This window comes from Vicia villosa, linkage group LG6 (assembly GCF_029867415.1).
Source record: "Vicia villosa cultivar HV-30 ecotype Madison, WI linkage group LG6, Vvil1.0, whole genome shotgun sequence".
Taxonomy (NCBI): Eukaryota; Viridiplantae; Streptophyta; class Magnoliopsida; order Fabales; family Fabaceae; genus Vicia; species Vicia villosa.
Genome location: NC_081185.1, coordinates 98618174 through 98643535, shown reverse-complemented (window position 1 = coordinate 98643535; position 25362 = coordinate 98618174). Strand labels below are relative to the sequence as shown.

Below are 25362 nucleotides of genomic sequence, written 5' to 3'. Positions count from 1 at the left end.
TTTAATATATTTAATTTTGTTTATATAAATAGTATTAGAGGAATATTTATTGAATAATGTTTAAATAAAATTATAAATGTTAATTGAAATTAAAAAGATATAAATTAATTTGAAAAATATATATTTTTTACAAATAAATAATCATAAGATAGAAACAAAGTCTATAAAAATTGATTTGATCTAAAAGTGAATTGAAAATAAAATAATTTATATTTAGATAAATTGTAATGTAAATTTTTTGTTTAAATTCAAAAATTATAAATTTTAATTTTAAGTCGAATCAAAATCAAATATAAACTAACATTTAAAATTATTTCAAAATCAGCCTCTAAATTTTTTTTTTTTAATTCTTCTAAAACTATGAATCACGCACAAAATTTCTTTTGCCTCTTTCTTTCCACTTTTGCATACATATGAATCATGTGATGGGGATGGCCATGGGACAGCAAACCATGGTCCCTAAAACCTCCTACATCAGAATCGTATAGCTTCAACCTGTCCTTTTTTTTACTACTATTAAGATTTTAGTTTGTCCATCTTTAAAATTGAAAAAAAAAAAAAAAAAAAAAAAAAACCTCAAATCCAGTCGAAAGAGATTTTTTCAATTAAACCTGCAAGTATGGGTTTAGTGGCAATTTTTAATTGTACTTCTAGAAAAATAATCATGACAATGATTCACTAAAAAATTCTTTCAAATATTAATTTCTTTTTGGCTAAGAATGCTCTGACAAAATAACACTTTCCCATTTTAAAATAAGTAATGTAATGAATTCTTCTATAAATTTTAAAAATATAAATAATAGAATAAAAAATAGTATTTTTGCATATTTTTATTATATAATATTGTATTTTATATTTATCATAAATATAAAATAAAAGAATTTGCTTGAAAATGATATAGATTATATTAACTAAATGTTATAATTTAAAAAAATAAAAGTTATATTAAAAATAAAAAATTACTCATTAAAAAAATACCTTTTTAGATGAGTCTAAAACATAATAAAAAGTGTAATATTTAATAATAATAGTTTTTAAAATTATATTATTTTATAAAAAAATATATTGATAATATAAAACAATTGTACACTGTCAATCAATCACTATCATATATGCTATTAAGTTATATCGAGACTTTTAAATTAGTTGACTACAATAATCTCTATAATCTCTTATGTTATTAAATAAAAAATACTACTTTCAAAGTTTCAATATGTATATGCATTATAAATCTCTGTGCGTGTATTTTTAACTAAGACGCATGCTCTTAATATTTTCAAGTCAGCAATGATATAGAACACTGAAATTATTGCCTTTCCCCAAACCAAAGCCCCTTTGTCCTAAAATGATTAACATAACCAATATGAAACCAAACTTGCTTGTTTTTCTTTGAATTTTTTTTTAAATAACCATGTATTAAAAAAAATTTATGCAAATAACCACGTTTCGGGAAAAATTACTCAAATAACCAGGTTTCAGAATACGTTAACACCAAGGCGCCATATGAGATGGCGCCACCATTGTACCATATGAAGGGAGGCGCCATTTGAGTTGGCTCCTCTGTGCAGCTTTTCTGCAACAAGCCATCTCAGATGGCGTCTTGGTGCTTTTTTTGTTTTTTTTTTGTTTCCTTAAATAACTGAAAATTGACACTTGAACAAAGACGACAAAGATTTCCATTAAGATAAAACGATTACATAATAGGAATAGAATTACATAAAATTTAATTATCGTTCGGATTTTGAAAACGACTATTGCGAGATCGCCTAGTTCGTTGTTGCACTTTAGGACCTTCATGTTGTGGTTGGGTTGAGGGCCCCGTGAAATAAATGCGTTCAGGGTCCATGTAATCCGTCAGATCAAAATCTTCCGAAGTCCCGCTTGCAAATAATCGTTGACCCATATTGTCAAAATTTTGTCGCATCGGTGGGGGGGTGGGATCAATGCGAACCCGATAACATTGCTCATCCGAAAAAGTTGGGTAAGTTGGAATTGGATTTTGTGGAGTTTGGTACATATAAGTTTGTTGGCCAGTATGGTGTGATGGTTGGCTGTAGGTGGGATCGGTTGGGGAATATTATTCATGCATGCCCATGTTTGGGCTAGGGTATGATGAAGGGCCTGCATCGTCGCTTCGAAAGTATTGTCTTTGTTCTTGGTATTGTGGTTGTGTGTGGGGCATGTCGGTGTATTGGGGTTGGGTGCTTGTGGATCTACGTCACCGTTGTGTTTGATGGGAGGTTTGGTGTTGGTATTGTTGTTGGGTGGTGAATGGTTGTTGGTATTCTGGTTGGTTTACTTGTTGGGTGGTGTGTGTTGGTTGGTATTGTTGTTGTTGATTTGATGTCGATGCCCAACGTGTGCATGGGTCGACCAAATACCTCGGCTCAGCCACAAACATCTCAGGGTTAGTAACCATTCTGTACCATGACATATATTGACGTGTGTGTTGCATAGGATGCTCATCGGGGAAAATAGGAAACAACAACACATGTCGGGCACGTCTCCTCCACAGCCTACAGCATTCCGGTGCAAAATTTTGCCAGTTAACAATATCCCACTGACCGCCGACCCTTTTTTGATGCCAAGGATCCAAACAAGTTGGGTCAGACGGAATATCTTGAAGCATGCCGAACTGCATTTTAACTCGGTCTCTCTAGTGCATCTCCATAACGTTGAACTGTATGATTGCGGTTTTTGCAGTCCAAATTTCCATATCCTCTTGGTTGGGTTGATGCTCCAAACCCAAATATGGTCTCCAAATAAACTGCATATAAAGTTAAATTAATGATAAAGATTAAAGATAAATAAAGTAAAATAAGAAAATTGTATAGGTAATACATACATCGCCTTCCCCAAGGTGATCCAAAAGATTTCGATACGTGGATAGATGTCGTCGAGGATTCTTCGTGTAATTCATGCCCGTTACGCAAAACCTAAAACAAAGAGTTTTATTAAGTTATTTACAAATATTTATCATCAGTTAATATGAAATAGATAGCGATGTGGACTTACTTTGTTGCGTAGGGGAAGCTGAATATCATGTCGTTTATGGGGTTAAGAGAGTCTAATCTCCACCAACCCCATACTTGTAGCAAGAGGGCACATCCATAGAAAGTACAAGCGTTTTTTTTTTTTGCACACTTACATAATGAAGCGTATAGAAAGGCTAAAACAGCGGAACCCCAACTATACTCTCTTGTTTGGTTAAAATCTCGAAGCAATGGTAAATACCACATATTGACACTATTGCCCGTACTTTCGGAAAATAAGAAGCAACCAAACATCATCATAATGTAATTTCTAGCTTTTTTATTTTTTCTTCCTCGGTTGAATTGTCATTCAATCGAAGACTTTCATAATGATCCTTAAGTTGAGTAAGAAAAATACCTTGTCCCCTCGCATCACCTTCACCTAACATATCTTTGCCCAACAATTCCTCACATAGACTATTGGGTAGTTGAACAGGACCATTCACCTCGTTACCGTCAATGGGAAGACCCAACAGCATGTAAACATCTTCTAAGGTGACGGTGCATTCACCAATGGGGAGATGAAACGCGTATGTTTCCGGTCTCCATCTTTCTAACAGTGCAAGTATGAACCTCGTGTCAATTGTTGTGTTTGAAATGTTTATCACATGTCCAAAACCCGCTTGTATTAAATATGGTATGATAATAGGATCGGGAGACGGAAAACCGTGTCGACGACATCGAAATCTTTCGGGATTCTAAACAAAAAAATAATAATATGTAAAATATACGAACGTGTAAAATATGCGATAACGTAAAATCTACGAATTAATATGTAAAACTCACAAATTTGGCAATGTTTGCTATTGTGCCTCTGTGTTTCTCGCCCATAGTGAGAAGAGCCATAATGGAAAGTTTGATCGAAATTATATGAGTGTGTAGTAGAGATTGTTAGAAGTGATGATGAAAAATAAAATCATACAAGTGTATTTATAGGAGATAGTTTGCATGGCCAATTTAATGAGGTGGGTGGAGTTGCATGCATGCTTGGCACTTGTCACGAGCAAGCCATATGAGATGGCGCCTCCCTTCCATAAAATACACTAAGGCGCCATATGAGATGGCTTAGTGCAGGCTATGCTATTTAGACTAGGCCGCAGAATGTGTAAGAATAGGTGGCAGAGTGTGTAAGAGTGTGTAAGAGTAGGCTGAGCTCGGAATCTTGACCAAAAAGGTGAAGAGGCGCCATCACATATGGCGACTTAGTGTTTTTTTTTTGTACAAAGGCTCCATCTCATATGGCTTGCTCGTGATTCTTATTTTTTTTCCTGTTCACCTATATATATCAGATGAAATGAAGAGCTCTGTACTCAAACATAACTCTTAAACTCTCAAACACTAAAACAACAAGATGACCTCTGCACCTCAATATATTATTAATGCACACATCAATGGTTAGACTTACCAATGTGATGCATCTAGTTTTTTATTTCGAAACACTGAAGTTACCCAATTTTGTTTAAGTCGAAAATCGAACTTCATACATTTCAAAAATCGATTGGAGATCAAGCTATCCCGAGGTACAGTTTTACAGATCTTCTATCAACATCCGGTCTTTTTTGGAGATCAAACAAAATTTTACCAGGTGGAGGTGTCATACCCCAAAATTTGCCCTCACATATTTTCATATGTCATTTTATTTCAAATAATTGACATAGCCCAGTCGGTAAGGATTTGAGTGTACAAGAGTGCGAGGTCCCGAGTTCAAATCCTACTTCTAACTTTTTCTTTTATTTGCTTTCTAACTTTAGTTTTAATTTTTATTTCCACTTATTATTAAAAATCACAAAAATAAGTTTTTTTTATTATTTAAAGTATTATTTTCGTTTTCCATTTTAGGAGTATTTTTAAAATATTATTTTTTCATTTAAATGTTGATTTTATGCATTTTATAGCTCAAAAAATCTAAAATAAAAAATATTAATTTTGGATACCAAAATCAATGTAAATAAAATTTGTATTAATTATTTTAATGTAAATATATTTTTCTTTTTTGTTAGACCTAATTTGTTAATATAAAAAAGAACACATCTCACGTACGGAGAGGAATTTTTTTTTGGCTGCAAGAAGACCTGAGGCAGAGAAGAAAAAAACCGTGATGCAGGAGGAGAGAAGAAAAAAATTGTAGGCCGATTGAGATTACTCCAAGCCTCCAAATCGAATCCTCATGGCCTTTTGGACGTGAACAATTCTTTACCATCGACCAAACTGCCCGCAGCATATCGCCCTGTTCATATCTTTTACGTCAAAAGAAATTCGAATCCGAAACCATTCGGAAACGCATCTCTAATCGTGTTTAAGTGCATAATTGTATTAGTGGCATTGTTTGCAAGTTATCTGGACTGTTTAATTGAAGCTTTGCTGCAGGTATGGAGTTTCACCATTGTTAGGTTCTAGAAGCTCCGGTTTGGGGTTTCGAGTTACAGGCAAAATTGGCTCAAACCGTCGCCACCAATGAATTCAGAAGGCAATTTGCAATGGACCTATGGCTTTGGATTTTTTTTATTCATTGTTTTTTAGTCGGATTCGATTTCATGGGGTTACGGTAACAAACGCAAAACGTTGTCAAAGCATTTCACGTTTTACAGAAAAAATAAAGGAAGAAGAACAGTACCACTTTTGCGTCACTTTTTTTTATTTTTTTAATTTTGGTTCAGTCGTTTTTCTTCTTCATATATTACAGTTTGAAACTATGGTTATAACATCGATTCAGCGCAGCACGGATGGTAAAGGAACTCGCTGACTACCAACCTGGCATAGGTTCGATTCTCCCTGGCCACGTTATTTTTATCAGTTCTTTGGTTTAAAACGGGTTATATTAGGCTTTAGGATTTATTCTCCCGATTATTTCGATTAATCGATTTAATTAGTTTTTATTAATATTAAAAATTACAAAAAAACCTAGAAAGGTTAATACATGAGGGTTTGCCCGATCCCATTGCTCATTTTGGTGAAACAGTAACATTCAATTAATTTTCTCCCCGAACCGACTATACCTATTAGTCGCATTAGACGAGAAATAATTTGGATTAATCTAATTTATTTATTAATAATAATTTAATTAGTCCTTTATTTAATTCTCTCCTCGACCCGATTAAAGCTATTAGTCGCAAAGACGAGAGATAAAAAATGGTAAAATTCTTTATTTAATTCTCTCCTTGACCCGACTAAATCTATTAGTCGCTTTAGACGAGAGATAAAAAATACATAAAATCCAAAACACATTTAATTTGCTGCCTGCGACGATCAATCTATCGATCTGAGTAACCAGCAATGCCCCTTAATCCGTTAGCTATACTGACCAAATCTATTGGTCATCGCATCTAACGGTGCCATATCAAATCAGGGTTGTACGCCCAAATCTCAAAATACACTAAACCACGACACTACGGATTTTCATCCTTTTCAATCAGGTAATTCAAAATGCCTTTCAAATCACAACTTCCAAAACTACGACAGACCATTCAAAAAGCCTTCAAACACCTCCATAATCAATTCTAAGGCGTACAATCCTGTGCCCGAACTACGTTGACTCTGATTCTCCATAAGGAGATACGTAGGCACTTGGATAACCAAGGCGAGTCCCCCTCCCTAAAATCTCAATTTTCCCCCTATTCACTTCCTTAGCTATAAAACCCAAATATTTTAGCCATAAACTGTTACCTTAGATTCAAAGCCATAGGAAAGGGTTGAGGGTGCCTAACACCTTCCCTCGACCTGATTATAATAACTTACCCCGAATCTCTAAACTGCGTAGGGTTTCCTATTTGCCCTTCAGAATAGGTGGCGACTCTAAAAGTCTAAATTTTTAGGGCAGGTTGCTACAGGAGGTTAAGGATGATGAAGATTTACAAAACATGTTTTGTAATCATGAATTTTCTGGATACGACTCGATTGAGTTGTATGTTCTGCTCCAACAACCAAACGAGAGCCAGGTCGTTGATCCCATCGAAGTAGAACAAGCTGAGGTCGATGTAATTGGTGAAGACGAAGAAGATCCAGAGTTAGCATTTGATGACATGGTGAACGATGATTCTGAAGACGGTGTTGAAGGTGTAATACCTCCAATTTCAATATACACACCGCCGTCTCACATGTCAAACGTTGACATGGCCGATGATGAACCCTCATCAGACATATTCCACAATGTCTACATGCAGTCAGATGCAACTTTAAAAGAGAAAGATAGTTTTCGTTCGAAGGATGAGTGCATGCGAGCAATAAAAAAGTTCCACATGTTACACTCTGTGGATTTTAAAGTGGACCGAACAAATGCAGAACGGTACAAAATCAAATGTACCAATACTGAGTGTTTGTTCAAGCTCACTGCTTCATACAGGTTGAGAAATGATTCATGGGTGATAGGCAAAATTTCTCAACCTCACACTTGCATCAACTCTTCTCGCTCGCAAGATCATCGTAAGTTAAGTTACGATCTGATATGTCAAGAAATCTTACCTCTCATCAACAATGAACCATCGTTAAAGGTGAGAACAATAATTTCTCACATCACTAAAGTATACAACTATACGCCCTCGTACAGGAAAGCATGGTTAGCAAAAACCAAGGCGATTGAAGGTGTGAAGGCCAACACACATACGGTTACAAGGTTTGACCGACATAACCATAATTTCATGGTCATAGAGACAATCGACCACGACGAAGGGCTACCAAGACAATAGTATAGGGTTCTACTAGAAGAACGTTGGTGCGATTGCGGCAAGTTTCAGGCATTTCGTATGCCTTGCTCCCATGTCATTGCAGCATGTGCCCATTCTCACTTAGATGCATTAGCACTCCTGTCTCCCATTTACAAGTCTGAGACCTTGCTCCACGTATACAACAATGGCTTTGCAGTGGTAGCAAAAGAGGATTATTGGCCTGCGTACGAGGGGGAAATTGTTTGGCACAACGACCAAATGCGGAGAAATAAAAAGGGTCGTCCCAAAAGCAAGCGTATCACGACTGAAATGGACGAGCTCGATAAGCTAGAAAGAAAGTGTGGTTTATGTCGCCAAGTCGGACACAATAAAAAAAATTGTCCTAATCGTGATTCGTGCAAGTGGTTCTTAGAATTGAATTTTGTATGCACACTTCTTTAAAGATCTAAACATGTCTTCTTTTCATTAAGAACATTTGTTACAACACGATCATTGTTAGAAATTAAATGACATAATGACTTAAAAACAACACATACAACGGATACAAAAAAACGCCAATAACACGACAAGTTATCTAAGATATAACAAGAACCAAAACAATGTCATCAGAACCGTGCATCATCATCATTACGTCTCTGTCTCTTTCAACTTCCTCCAACCAAGTACGAGACGTTCCAGTCGCAAGTGATATGGCAGTTCTTCTTCTCTGGATTCTTCTAATTTCTACGCCTGTTGGGATGTCGTCATCTAACCAGCGTTTCAACTCTCTCTTTAGACACTCCATGGAATGGATGTTCCAAAATTTCATTTTAATCGGCGGTTTAACGACCGAGAAAAATACATACTCATCACTTGTGAAAATCTCAGAAGCCATGATGATAAAATTTGGGAGAAAATGAGAAGATTTAGTGAGAAAGTGTGAAGAATGGTGGAGAAATGAGGTGTTATTTATAGATGAGACAGATACAAGGAGGAGCCATATGAGATGGCTCCTCCTCCTAAAAGATGAATGGAGGCGCCATTTGACATGGCTTGTTGTACTTAGTGTGCCATGTCAAATGGCACCTAGGTGTAAAAAAAAGGGATCACGCCATTTGAGATGGCGCCTTCGTGTCTACATATTCTGAAACCTGGTTATTTGCGTAATTTTTCCCGAAACGTGGTTATTTGCGTAATTTTTTTTAATACATGGTTATATAAAAAAAAATCCAAAATATCTCATGTGATTAAAATTCAACGTATAATATATCTTTTTTTTATATAATACTCAATAAAAATAAACAATTTTTCAATAATATGAAAATTTATTCTCACATTGAGAATAATATTATATCAAATTTCTCTAATTATTATTTTATATAAACTTTCCAAAAATATATCAAAATAATAATCACATTCCTGTTTCATTTGTTTTTCTCCTCTCTCACATTCATATTATAATATAATATGTATATCCAAGAATTATTTTATCTGTTTTTAATAAAAATAATTAAGTAATATCTTATAATATAAAATATCTCTATTCATTTTATTCAATACACAATGCCAAATTGAATTCTCATAATATAACTATTATATAAGCCCCCACAATAAAATATATATTCATTGCAAATTAAAAGCATCTATGTCAGTACGTTCGTATTTACATAAAATTTTGTTTATAACAAAATATTTTTAATTGCACACACTTAACTCAAATTATTAAGAGTTAATAATATAAAATTTACTTAATTGAAGTCAATATGAATCAAACACAATAACATAAATATTACCACAACTAACACACATTTTATAAATATGATAAAATATTTATCTAAATTGTATCGCATCATAAATTTTATTTATATATTTGTGACACTTTTTAAAATGGAGGAACTACATTTTCTTGCATTTAAGACATGCAAGTTTGAGCCAATAATTTATAATCCACACACTATAAATTATTTTATATAAATTTAAAAAATAAAATATGTAGAAGAAAAATATCATATTAAATGCTAGTTAGCACTTAACACTCATAGTCAACAGGAAAATTAGTAAAATTAACCACCATTGTTTCCTTAATTAATAAAAACCGTTATTTTAAAATATAAGCTCAAACAAAAATATTATAAACTATAAACTTATTGCAACAGTCTTAAAATCGTATAGAAAACTTATCTCATGATATCAAACATATATTAATATTCAAAATAATTTTTTATTGTATTATGAATCCAATAAAAACAATAAAGCTCATACCATAACTTATAAATACACAAATTTAATATGCCATAATATAAAACAGTTTTCTTTTACAACAAACATATAATGATGATGATAATAATAAGAGAAACGTTTCGTCTAATAATAATATCAATACTATTAATATCAATTAAATTGATATTTGATACATAATAACTATAATTTAATTTAGCATTTACAACTATATGGTATGTTACTATCAAATAAAAATTTAATTGAATATCCATGTTAATAATAAAATATATAAATTAATGTTATAAAATTTTAAAAGTCACGTTAAAAGAAAAACTAAACACAAACTGTAGATTAGTAAAAACAAAATAGAAAAAAAACTTTTAATTAATTTTTTATGCATTGAAAATAGATATAACAATATTGATTTTTCATATTATAGATACATAACCTTCAAATATTTTCAATTTCTTTGTAGATAAATATAAATCTATAACACCATTTATAAAAGTAGGAAATATTAGACAATAAAAAATATGAAAATTATTTTCCACAAAATTGACACCACTCGCAATCACATATCAAAATCTCTAGATTCAGTGTCATGTTTCAACAATAATAAAACATTTAAAAACGCACAATTTAATAAAAGAGTTTAAAAGGATAAAACCTGAAATGGTGCAACAACATCGATCATGAAAAGAAATTCTTTGAGTCTTATTTGTATAAGATTGGTTCACGGACCCATTCTCCATCTTTCAACAATGATTAGATAAATCCTTAAGATTGTTGTAGAATTTGATCACCCATGTAGTTTGATTCTATTTGCTTGTAATCATTGATCTTTGACCTGCAAAATAATAAACAATTATATAAACCTGAGGCGTGTAAAAACATTGTCCTTAAGGATTTATCCGCCTCATAAGCGCAAATCCCCCATGATTCAACAGGTTCTTCCCAGATTCTCATTATCAATCTGAGGTATCAGAACAACAAGAAATACTTTTTGAGATAACCGAAAGATGTAATCCAAAATAAAAGAGCAAAAAAAGAAAAGGAAGAATAAAAGAGGTTAGATTATTACGTTAAAGTATTTTATTTTTTCTACTACTTCTAAAAGTAAAAGAGTAGACATCTATATACATATAAGAGAATAATATATTTAATGACTTGGACTAAGTCAAGTCAATATTATAATAAACTCATTATGGACCACATTAATTTTTGCTTTAAATTATAAATAAAATGATAATAATAGTAATTTTCTTTTAAAATATTTTATCTTATTTTTCACTTAAAATTGAGACAAAAACTATTTAAAACTTTTGAAATATCATCAAAATTTACAACATTTCTGTCCGAAACAAATAAGGCAATGTTGGTTTGGTGTCTTGTGATTCAGTGAAAGGAGTGAATTTCTGCTGAGTTTCTTCTATAGACAACCTTGATGAAGTGCTACACAATTTTGAAGTGAGATTCTGAGAAAAAAGTGGATTATGAGATCTTGCAAATTTTTACTAACAAATTGGTTCTGATGCTGAATGCGGAAAAATGAAGTGTGAAAGAAGAAACATTTGGAAATTGGTTCCATTTTTATGCAGATGCAAAGCGCCCTTTGCAATATCTGTGGAACCAGAATGTCAAGACAGATTGTGCAATCAGCAATAGTGCTGTCTTATTTGCATCTCTTGTACTAAGCAATCCCATCAAAAGAATTTAAGATATAATCAAGTTGATAGTTACTGGTCGGTGGACATCCGTCCAAATCGTACTCCACTCTCGTATTGCTAATTATACAAATTGATAATCTTATGACAAGAAAAAATAACCATTGATCAAGATTAAAGTAAGTTTCATTGTATAACAATATGAAGTTGATCTTCTTTTTTCTTGTTTAGATATGCATTCATTATAAGCAACAAAATATGTAGCAAACTCTTTGGGCTCAAATTAAGGAGAAGTTGATTAATAGTAAATATTAAGAGAAAGCTACCCGAGATAGTTGGTCTCTTTGAAGAGTCTCCTTCATATTTGTTATGATAGTAAATATACCAATTTTGCAATTTCTTCTTTTCAACTATTGATGTAAGCATGTTTGCATTATAAACAATCTATCAGTAGTTCAGAAGAAATTAATCACATGTTAGATCACAGGAAATCACAAAATTAATGCTAGTTCGAGATTCATGGCAGAAATTGATGTGGACGATGATGTCCATATGCCAAAAATCACAATCTCATTGTTGTAATTATCCTATTCCTTATAAAGACTATAGTATGTTAATAAGACTGTAGTATGTTAAGCTGAGAAGACATATCGCAATACCAATATGCGTTCAAAATCTAAAAAAATGACATGACATCCCATAACATAAAGTATGAAGCAATCAATTATTATAACAAAAGAAGTCAATTCAAATATTATTCATACTCCTATTTGGTTTGTCTAGAATAAAAGACAAAGATCAAATTTATAATCTATTAGAGCATCTTTATTGCTGGTTCCTTGTGATAAAATTTGTTATAGCTGAAGTTATTAATAAGAAACTTGCATTGTAACAAGCATGACATGGCATTTGATAAACTAACATTTAGTTTCCGTTAGCTATTCAATACGAATATATAATATTATTATTATAAATCATTCATAGTATAACTTTTATGGGGTCAACACTAAATACAAATAAAAAATAAAAAATATGGGGGTCAAGTTTGGTTCTCTATAAATAATCACCACTAAAGTAAAAAGATTTCAAATCAACTATAAAATTTTTAAATCCTGCACATCACTTTGGATCCACAAAAGTATTTTAATTTATCTATTTAATTTACTCCCACTAAAGATGCTCATATATTAAAACAGACTACCAATATATTTGCCACGTAAAATTATTTTTGCCACATCACTCATATTAGTACGAGCACTTAGTATCTTTTAAAATTTATCTTCACTTTTCAACGCTTTCTTTTTTTAAAAACAAAATGGTATACTATTCTAGTATCATATTATTTACAATAAAAAATACTCTTATGATAAACCAATCGTTAATTTTAACATTTGATATTAAAATCTCTTTGTAAAAACTCAATTACAATATTATATATATATATATATATATATATATATATATATATATATAATTTTTTTATATATCAATAATATATTCGGGATTCAACTCATTACAATATTTTATAAGATATGAATTTAAAACCATGTATTAAATTTCTATTTGAGATCACAAGTTCAAATCCTATCAAATAAAAATATATTACTTCAAATATCATTTTTTTTTAACATTAGAATAATAAAATTTACAATTTAATAATCATATGTCATTTATATAAAACAATTTTACTTTTTTGAAAAATAATTTAATTTTACACCAATAAATAAAGTCATATCTAAAAAATTATTTTAATTATTTTAATTGCATAAAATATGAAAAATAGATTAAACACATCCGCACAACGCGGGTCATATTATAATATATCATTATTTCCACTAGATTTATTTATCCTCGCTTAATTTTATAAGAAACAGTTTTCCAACTAGTTTTTACACCAAGTTATTCAAAGCTTGTTTCCTTAGCATTCCAAATTCATTTATTTATAAACTAACTAGTAGGAAACTCCTGCTGTCCCAGGGTCTGATCGGAATTCAGATAACATATATCAATGGCTAAATTGTTAAGTATGAGATCATATTTTCAGTTGGATAACATTAATATAGTCATAACTTATAATTATTTATCAACTTTTATTTCATGTCTTTGGAATATCAAAGATAATATAACTTATTTTGCCATTCATCAATATTCACGTATTTCAATTATATATTAATAATATATACCAACTTAAAATAATTGATTCGTATTTATAATAAATTGTACAACCATTTTTATAACTTCAATTATGTAAAACAACAACAAAAGAAATAATTAAAAGATAGAGATTTATTATGTAAAACAACAACAAAAGAAATAGTTAAAAGATAGAGATTAAAATGATCAGTCAATAGCTGATATCTCATAGATACGTTCACATCTACCCGTCAATCTAGATAATTTAACAAACCTCAGTTGAATCCAAATGAGTTAATTCTAAAAAAAAATTAAATTTTTTAAATATTAGTCCATTTTTCCAAACATAAAATTTTTGACAGCTCACGTCAAATGCTTAAAAGTTTCTACTTTAATGTATATTATTATAATAATTATTACAATTAATGTATATTATTTTCTACGTTTTTATAAAGAGACAAAACTTACTTTTGATGCGGTGTTAAACTTTATATTATGTGTATTAATTAAATAAAATGATAATACATAATTGTAGAAATGTAAAAAGAATGATAAATTTATCTTTTTCATAACAAATTTATGTATTTTTATATCATAATTATCTCATGTTCTTTTATCATACACAAATATTTATATCATTTTTTAGTATAAATGATAACATTTTATCCTAAAAAAAAACACTAACATTTTTTGATAAATTGAAATTTTAATATAATTTATTATATTTTAATAGTAATTTTAATTATAGTTAATATATTACTAAAATTTTAAAAATAAAACTTAAATAAATTTAATAACAACAACCGCGTAAATTTTGAATACTAAAAGTAAAATCATATTTTAAAAAAAATATTTTTGTACATGTAAATCAGATTTCATATTAAATAATATTTACTTTTATTTATTAGATTTGAAAAAAAACCAAGTCATATTAAATTAGAAGGAGTTAAGTATTTTCTTTTTTCTTATATCATCACATAATATTATATATGATATGATTTTTCCCCTCCATGAAACTTTTTAAATAAATTCATAAAAATAATTTTTAATTATTATTCTTTGATAGCATTAACATTGCAAATATGCAGAAAAAACCATTACTTCGATTTTAAAAAATAGAGATACCATAGACAATGTTATACTACTGTGTCAAATTTAACAACCCTCTAATGTTCCTATTTTTGTGGATGCATCCGTTTCAAATTAAAATTTATGTCTTTTTCTTAATTTTGATCCCTCTATTTTAAAAACCACTATTTTAGTCTTTTTTTTTTTTAAGTTTTCTGTGCAATTTTTGTATCCCTATTTTGCAAAATTAGTCTCTATTTTTGTCTTTTTTCAACAGAAAACTCAAAAAGAGACCAAAATTGTGGTTTTAAAAATGGGGACCAAAATCGAAAAAAACACAAAATAGAGAGACCAAAATTGCAATTAAACCTAAAATCTAATATATACCTAAAAATATTAAAATCTAATATGAACCTTAAAAAATATGTCCCAATTACTAAGTTTTAATATAAAACAAAAAAAACAATTTTAAATTTTGAATCAAATTTAATACTGACAAATTAATAACTAAAAAATTACGAGATATTAAACTTTTTAGCCCCAAGTCAATTAAAATCATTGCAAATACTACCTGTCAATTAAAATAAAACATCGATCTGTTCTTTCTAATCCCTATTAGGATGTTAGGATTCAACAAAACAATAGGGGATATTAGGATTTAAAACACAATAAGTCCTATTAGGATTAGGATGTTAGGGACACAATAAGGCCCTAAAATGATTATAAATTTTGAACGTAGGTTGTAAATCTGGCAGAACTGAGAAATACTATACAGAGTAATACCTTTTACCTTTTAGACGGATGTTAGTAATCTTTACTTTTAGAAACATCAGTGGTTTATACAACTTGTAATAAATTCTTAGTTGCATTAAACAATTATAAAGGTTTTATTTTCAAGTTGGTGCAGTGACTACTTTTCTGCCTATTTCAGTAAACTTCTAATCAAATGGCTTTTATTTGGGTAGTGTGTTTTTCGGTAATTTGTCGATATCGATATCTTTTACTGTAATTATTTGGAGTGTGACTTGTACTATATGCAAAAAAAAAAATGAATATATGAATGCTTAATTCCATGAAGCTATATGGTTGAATCTCCTTTCATTATTTTATGAATATATGAATGCTTAATTCCATGAAGCTATATGGTTGAATATGGTTGAATCTCCTTTCATTATTTTTTCTTTACAATCTTGTATGGTGTCAATTGACAGCATCAACGACCATAGCAAGCACCAAAGACCATTTATGGTACCTGTTATGGATGAACTTTGCACGGGAGGTGAATGCATTCCTGCAAGAGAATTTGTTCAGAACAGTGAATGGTAAAGAATGTTACAGGATATTCTGGATTGCTCTAATGTTTTTTTTTTTTTGAAATCAAGAAATATATTAAACTCAACAACTGGATTACAAAAGCAAACAATCCCTCAAAGAAAAGTACATACCGATTGTTTTCTAGCTTAAGTAAAACAATGGGTTATTGCTAAACTCGTAGAAATTACAATTGGGATGAGTAATTTTCCCGATAAAAGACCACCTCCAAATAAGAGCTTTACAATTCCACACCACATCTCTAGAATTCCAAGATGTATCGTTAAACACAACATCATTCTTATGCAACCAAATACTCCAAATAATAGCTAGCCACATAACTCCTTCTTTTCCTCTTTTAACTTTCTTAACTCTACAAAAGGAACTCCAATACAAAAAACTCTCCTTAAAATCAAGGAAGTTAGTGTAACCCAATCCAATCCACTCCGACATTTCCATCCAAATAGTAGCGGTGTTACGGCAAAGCAAAAAGGAGTGTTGCAAAGACTCCGAAAAAATGTTACAAGTAACACAATCTAAATTCGAAGAAGAATTAAGAATACCTCGATGCAAGAGAGCGTCTTTGGTAGGAACTTTGTTGAGGAAACTTCTCCAATCGAAAGCTTTAACCTTTAAAGGAACATCAACCTTCCATAAAGCTACAAAAGCGGAATCAAAGCAATTTGCCAGTCCAAAAGGGATATAATTCCTACACAATAAATTGTAACAAGACGAAACCGAAAAGACTCCATCGTCATGTTCCCTCCAAACAGCCCCGTCCGGTTGGTTAACCGAGACGACAACATCATTCAAAAGCCGAGCCAACTCCGGCAAACTAGCTGCCAGCACCGAAGGGTAAGAGTCAGCGGCCGAAAAAACAGACCCGGGGGCTGCTGCCACCCCGAAAACAGTAGGCAAAGATATGCCTAGATCACCCCAAAACCATCTTCCATCTATCCAACCTCCCATAGCTCCAATAGAGGCATCTTGCAAATGAGAAATGTTATATAGAAAAGGAAAGATATCCTTTAAAATACCCTTTTCCAACCAATGAGCATGCCAAAAAGAAATTGAGTGGCCATTACCTACAAAAAATTTACAATTGTTAGCAAAAAAAATCTACCGGTATTTTCTTCTCCAAAGAGCCAATATCCGCCCACCACACCGAGCTTAACCGATCCTTTGGTTTGTTCTTGACACCATAAAAAGCCCTTAGATTCACATCCTCATACCTCGCCTTCAACACACGATACCACAAAGAATTAGAAGCCCCTAGAATTCTCCAATTCCATTTCAATAGAAGTGCATTATTGAAGTCTTCCAACCTTCTAAATCCAAGCCCCCCTTCTCTACCGGTAAGCATAAGTTATTCCAACTCACCCAATGAATTTTCCTTTTCTCCTCCGAACCTCCCCAAAGGAAATTGCTTTGTATTTTATTAAGATGATCCACCACTTCCTTTGGAGCTTTGTAGAATGAGAGAGTAAAAATCGCCAAGCTACTCAAAACCGATTTAAGAAGAGTAATCCTACCTCCAAAACTAAGCCACCGACCTTTCCACGAAAATAATCTCCTCCTAACATTATCCAAGAGAGGCTTCCAAGAGGAAATTCTTCTCGGATTTATTCCTACATAAATACCGAGGAATTTGAACTCCTTATCTTCCACCCTACAATCAAGGAAATTGGTTGCCACATCCATAAAGTGGGAATTGATATTAAAACCGATCAATTTACTCTTATGGAAATTAATCCCCAAACCCGAGACCATTTCAAAACCCCTTAACACCGCTTTAATAGCCCAAAGATGGTTCCAACTCCCATCTCCTATTAAGAGGGTGTCATCCGCAAATTGGAGAATATCAACAAAACATCTCCCATTTACATTAATCCCTACAAAATCACCATTCTCGACCGCTTTACCAACCATAGCCTTTAAGCGTTCCGCCACAATAACAAAGAGAAACGGGGATAAAGGATCACCTTGCCTTAAACCCCTCTCCACCTCAAATTCTCTAGTAGGGCTACCATTAACAAGGACCGACATTTTACTCGAAAAAACCAAAGACTCCATCCACTTCATCCACATATTCCCAAAACCCATCCTCCTCATCATAAACCTAATGAAATTCCAACTCACTTTGTCGTAGGCTTTCTCAAAGTCGACTTTGAAAAGGAGACAATCTTTGCCTACCTTATTAACATAGTCAACAAGTTCGTTAGCAATTAAAACTCCATCTAACATTTGTCTACCCGGAACAAAGGCGCTTTGACTATCAGAAATGATAGAGGAAAGAACCTTCTTAATTCTACAAGCCAAGAGTTTAGACACAATCTTGTAAATGCATCCAACTAAACAAATCGGACGATAGTCATCTAAACCAATAGGATTGTCCTTCTTAGGAATTAAAGTGAGAAAAGAAGAAGTAATAGATTTGGATAAAACTGCCCCGGAATAGAAATCATTGAAACACGAAACAACATCTTCTTTTAAAAAAGACCAACAATTCTTTAAGAAAAGAAGAGAAATACCATCCAGTCCCATACTTTTGGTGCCATCACAACTCCACACCGCCCCTTTTATCTCCTCAATGGAAAAAGGAACCTCAATAGATCGTCTTTCTTCCTCGCTCAAAGAATTAACAAAAACCCCATCTAGCAAAGGTCTATCAAAACAATTCTCCTTGAATTTTCCTTCAAAATGCCCTTTCACCGCTTCCTTAACCCCTTCCACCGAATTGACAAACCCTCCACTAGTGACTAAAGAACTTATATGATTTCTTCTCCTCCTTTCCTTCACGACCATATGAAAAAATTTGCTATTAGAATCTCCATCATTTAACCACTTTAACCTCGATTTTTGAATCAACATGTTCTCCTTTAGTTTTAAGTTAAACCATATTTTCTTGGACGCCTTTATCTTGTCCAAATAAACATCCTCCTCCCACTCCTCCCTATCATCCGAATCATTCAACACACGCACCCCATCATCAACCTCCAAATCAATCTTCCCAAAAATATTTTTAGCCCACCATCTCAATCTATCTTTTAATAAGCGAAATTTCTCTTTCAAAACAAAGTCACCTCTACCATACACCTTCAAGTTCTTCCATTCCTCCTCCACAAACGAAAAGAAACTCTTATCGGAAAACCATTCGTTGTTGAATTTGAAAGGTTTTGGACCCCAATCCTCTTTGTCAACCACCAACCACACCGGGCAATGATCGGATACGTCCCTATCTCCTATCAATTGGCCCACAACACCCCAAGATGAGACTATATTGTTAGAAACAAGAAACCTATCAATCCTACTCTTTGATTTTCCGTCCCCGCTAAACCAACTAAACCTCTTCCCTTTACACGGCACATCCACCAAACCGCTATCCTCAATGAAATCCGAGAAATCCCTCCATTCCGAATTGCTACTCCTAAAAGAAAGGCCAACTCTCTCACCCCGCTTCTTCACCGCATTAAAATCTCCTCCCAAAATCCATTCCCCATCTTGAAAAAGATTTTTCAATTCTAACAACCGAGACCATAATTGACGTTTCAAAGGAAGATAGCAAGAAGAATAAATGTTAACTATGTAGAAGATACCTCCTTTCCAAGACACCTTTGAGCCAAGGTAACCTGGACCTCGAAAGCTAGCTAGAACAGTGACCGTCCGAGAATTCCAAATTGACAATAGCCCCCCTGCATAACCATCAGCTTCAGCAAAGGAAAACTCCATGTCGTTCATACCCCACAAACTCCTCGCTACAGCATCAGTAACAACATTAAGTTTAGTTTCTTGTATAAGGAAAAAATCTGCCCTGCCTTTAGATATAATAGACTTGATTCTCTTTCGTTTAACCGAACTTCCACCTCCCCTAATATTGAAGCTCCCAATAATCATTTGAAACATATCAGTTGCGCCTTCCTCCCCTTCATTGCCCCCGACCCCCCATCCTGCAGCCCCTCAAATTTCTTCTGCCAATCGCTCCTGGGAATTCTCGATCCGACCCCAATTTTGGCAATAGCGTCACATAATTTTGTGTCGCAAACAGGACCAAAGTTGGAGAGAGTTCTGAGATTGCACCTAGCTATGTCTGAATCATCTGGTTGGTTGATGTTGAAGGAAGAAGAACCCGCTCCGGTTCTAATGGTAACAGGAGAAGAGATGCGTTGAACACAATTCTTCACGATTAAAGATAAAATTGGGCTTTCTTCAATTTCATCAGACTGGCCCAGCTTCAAACATAAGGACTTTTTGTTTTTTAATTTCTTAATGGGCCTAAATTTCTCATGCCCCCACCACATTTGCCATAATTTTAATAATAGTAATATTAATAATACATTTAAATATTAAGTATGCTAAATATTAGGAATAAATTTCTCTCACGGCCCCCACTTAATTAATAATGATTCAATTTCTAACTATGATATCTATATGTCACGTCTCTATTTTTATTTTAAATAATTGTTTCCATATATTAAATAAAATAAAGTAAAACTAACTCTTCTTTTTCTATTCTATTAATTTTCCTTGTTTTCCTATTCCTATTAATTTTCCTTATTTTTCTATTCCTATTAATTTTTCTTGACTCTTTTCAAACACAAACAATTTACTTTAGTATTCCTCCCTCTCTCTCAAAGTGCTTCTCTATTACTATTTCCTTTTTCATTGTTGATCTATTTAAAGGTAAACTTTTTTTTATAAATTTTATGAGTTTTATAATTTATTTTTATTATTATGATAAGAGTGAAAATATATTATTACCTTATTGAGTTTGAGATTGTGTTAATGGTGGAAAATTTATTAGAGTTTTTCTAGTTCTTATTTGAAATTGTTGTGTGTATCAACTTTATACTATTAGTATGAATTGATTTTGAATATAATTTTAATTGTGCTATTTCTTCCTTTTTTTATATAGTTTTTAGTAATAAGTAATGGAAAAGTATTTCAAAAGAAAATCAACAGAGCAATCATCAACTTCTAATCCTCAAACACTTAATGAAAGTGAAAGCATCAAATCGGGCCCCCCTTTGAAAAAAAGATTTTTAGAGTTTGAATCGGGTCACCACACAAGTTATACTTGATGATCTTGGAGATGATTTATTTGCTATTTTAATTGATGAATCTCGTGATATATCAGTGAAAGAGCAAATGGTTGTGGTTATACGTTATGTGAATAATGAAGGGAAAGTTATTGAGCATTTTCTTGGTGTTGTTCATGTTTCAAATACTAATTCTCTAACACTGAAATTGGCTTTGGAGTTATTATTCGCAAAATATGGATTAAGTTTGTCAAGGATACGTGGACAAGGATATGATGGAGCAAGTAATATGCAAGGTGAATACAATGGTCTAAAAAGCTTGATATTAAAAGAGAATAGTTCTGCATTTTTTATTCATTGTTTTGCCCATCAACTCCAATTAGCTCTTGTGACATTAGCAAAAAAACATTCTAAAATTTCTCTATTTTTTAATTTGGTTGCTAATTTGTCTAATGTTGTTGGAGCATCATGTAAGCGCCGAGATATTCTTCGTGAAAGTCAAGCTACAAAGGTGAAAGAAGCATTGCAACAAGGAGAAATCTCTAGTGGGCGTGGCTTGAATCAAGAAATTACAATTAAGAAGGCGGGGGAAACAAGATGGAGCTCACATTATGGTACATTACTTAGTATAGTTTCTCTATTCTCTTCTATGATTGATGTGTTAGAAATGGTTGAGGAAGATAGTAGTGATTTAGATAAAAAAAAGGTGAAGCACTAATTCTAATGAATTATATGCAATCTTTTGAATTTATTTTCATCTTGCACTTGATGAAAAATGTTTTAGGAATTACACATGATTTATCTTAAGCATTACAAAGAAGTGATCAAGATATTGTAAATGCTATGAAGTTAGTAAGAGTATCCAAAATAAGACTGCAAGATATTAGAGATAATGGTTGGGATTCTTTGTTGAATGATGTTTCATTATTTTGCGAACATAATGATATTGACATTCCAAACATGGGTGACACTTTTCAACTAGCACAAAAAAAAGTCTAAGAGAAAAATGGAGAAAGTATCTAATTTACATCATTTTCAAGTTCAATTGTTTTATGAAGTGATCGATCGACAACTTCAAGAGTTGAATAATCGTTTTACAGAAGTGAATACTGATCTGCTCCTTTGTGTATCATGTTTAAGCCCAAGAAGTTCATTTTCTGCGTTTGATAAGGAGAGGTTGATTCGTTTAGCTCAGTTTTATCCTTCAGAGTTTTCTCAAGTTGAATTATTGGCACTAGATTATCAGCTTGAAAACTATTTCTTAGATGTATGCTCTGACAATGAATTTTCAGAATTAGAGGGGATTAGTGATCTTTCTATCAAGCTCATAGAGACCAAAAAACATGTTGTCTACCCACTGGTTTATTTGCTCTTAAAGTTATATCTACTATTACCGGTGGCAACTGCGACAGCTGAAAGAGCTTTCTCTCCTATGAATATTATCAAGAATCAGATGCGAAATCGCATGGGTGATGAATGGTTAAATGATTGTTTAGTTACTTACATTGAAAGAGATATTTTTGTTGATGTTGAAAATGAGAAAATCATTCAACATTTTCAAAATATGAAAATCGTAGAGAACAATTATGATGTAAATTTATATTTTTGAAAATCAAATGTTTTATTTATTGATTTATATATATATATATATATATATATATATATATATATATATATATATATATATATATATATATATATATATATATATATTTACATTTATATTGACTCCACTACTCAAAATTCCTGGCTCCGTCTGTGCTTTAGAGGAATCACCATGACAATAATGATGACAATGATAGGCATGTCACATTTAGTGAGTCAAAGAATAACTTACTGTTTACACGATATCAAGTACATGAGGCTAATTGAATTTTCAATCACCAAGAATGAAAAACCATCACAAAAAAATTACTGCGTATGTTTGCACATGACACCAACCTAGTATTTATTCTCATTATTTTGTTTACTATGTCATGATTATTGGTTTGTAGATCCACAGCCTAGGAAAATTCAAGTAATGACAAAATTTACAAAGGATTGGGAGGGAAAGATTTTATCTACAGCTTCGTAGCTATTGTGTTCCCAAGTGTTCTAACTAGTACTAATGTTCGCCTCAGACAAAGTGCAGCTGTAAGATTTCATTTCATAAGTTGACAAACCTGACATTCGCTGTAGGACATGGAAGAGCAGTACCGACTAAGCGATAGTGCAGTACCATAATATCCCTTCTGGAAACAAGGGTAAAACTACAGTTTCTGGACGAGCACGGCTAGGAACTTGCAGGATTAATCTTCCCATCTTGGCGGAGCCTCGTCAATTCCTCACCATTCAATGTTTTCTTCTTTTTAAGAAGCTCCTACTTTGAAGAAGATCACTCCGCCTTGTTATCGACGAAGTCAAAAAGAAAATGAATTGTGTGGTTTGTTTACCAAAACCTGTTTTTAAAGCAGCCCAATTGAAGGGTTTTGTGTTACCATATGTAGGAGAACCACCTGAGGAGTGGCCCCACTCATCTCCATGTTCAAAATAGCTAACTCCTAATAATCCAAGGTTCTTCACTGACCCAATACCATTAGGAAAATTATTCCTAACAATTCTCGCATAAGGGTCCAAAACAACGTACTCAGCATAACTCGCTGTTAGCTCCTCTAAAGCGATAACCATAGTCACAAAAGTCTATTGATATAAAGATCAAGATTAAGCTCCAAAGAAGGATTCTCCACGCCAGTGTCATCATAGAAACACAATACCACACCCTCTGCATGCATTGAAAACACAGCAAAATTGATAGGCCCGTCAGGGAAAAAAGAGACCTCCAATGGAGACGGGTGACCCTTAAGAAAATCAACAGGCACGCAGAAATTTCTTTTCATATGAATTTTGATTTCTAATACAGATGTTGTACCCCAAAATTTGTCCACACTTTTCAAAAATTCAAAATTCTTTTCAAAATTGGATTTTTATAAAATATTGGGTTCATTTACATTGACATCCTGAATTTTATAAATATTCGATTTAAAGTCTATTTTAAAATATAATAGTTTACTATTAAATTATTTATATTTTAATAAATAGCAAAATACTGGCCGATGCTTCAGATGCTTTCAATTGGCCTTTTATTTTGAACAAATAACATAGCACTAATGGTAAGGAGGTAAAGTTTGCAAGAACAAGGTACCGGGTTCTAATCCCATTATTTACATTTTTCCTTTTATTTGTTTCTAACTTTATTTTATTCAAAAAATCACAAAAGTACTTTTTTTTATCAATTTAGAATTAATTTTCTTTTTTTTCCTTTTTATTTTATCATAAAAATATCAAAAACAATAAAAAGAATTTATTATTATTACTTCTTTTGTAAATATTGGTTTTTTTAATCTTGCATTATCATTATGTTATTATTTAAAAAATGTATATATATGTATTAGCTAATTATCTTTTAAATATTAGGTTATTCACTACAAGAAAACTGCGTTATAGCGTCGGCCAAAAACCCTCGCTAACTGGGAAACAACCGACGCTACTATGTGTTAGCGTCGGTTTAGCGTCGGTTCCCAGCAGACACCCTAAACGTGGAAGCAAAGCATAGAGACGAGCCTTCGCTAAGATAGCGTCGGTTTCGGAAAACGCTAGAGCGACGCTACCTTAGCGAACCGACGCTAGCTATACTAATTTATCAACGTAGCGTCGGTCTTTTTCCGACGGTAACGTTAACATATTGGGTTAGAAGCAACGCTAAAACATTCTCTTCAATGCGTTAGCGTCAGTTATGAGAGACACTAATTTTGGCTTAACTGCTGTAGCGTCGGCTTTGTTGAATGCTACATCCCTTTAATAAATTACATTTTAGCGTCGGTGATGGTGGACGCTAATATCTATGATCGGGTATTAGCGTCGGTAATAGCCGACACTATTTTTAAAAATTTTATTTAAACCATTTCAACATCAAATTTATTTGGCACATGAAAATTTTCAAAACCTGTTTAAAATTTCAAACTATTCTTTCTTATATTATTATCACATTACAATTTCAACACAAGATAAACAAACTTATGCAAATCCACAATATTGCTCCATTAATTTAGATGTCAAAGTTATACATCAAAATATTGACACAATGTACCAAACTTGTGCCCATCCAGAGTATTGCTACATAAATAGTTACATCAAAATATTGGCACAATACACCAAACTTGTGCCCATCCACAGTATTGCTACATAAATAGTTACATCAAAATACCAACACATGTACAAA

The 25362-nt window shown here is 32.2% G+C and overlaps 1 pseudogene; it reads left to right on the top strand.

The window, feature by feature from the left end:
- Positions 1-21213: 21213 nt before the first annotated feature.
- On the top strand, positions 21214-22713 carry LOC131614209 (uncharacterized; annotated as a pseudogene).
- The last annotated feature ends 2649 nt before the right edge of the window (positions 22714-25362 follow it).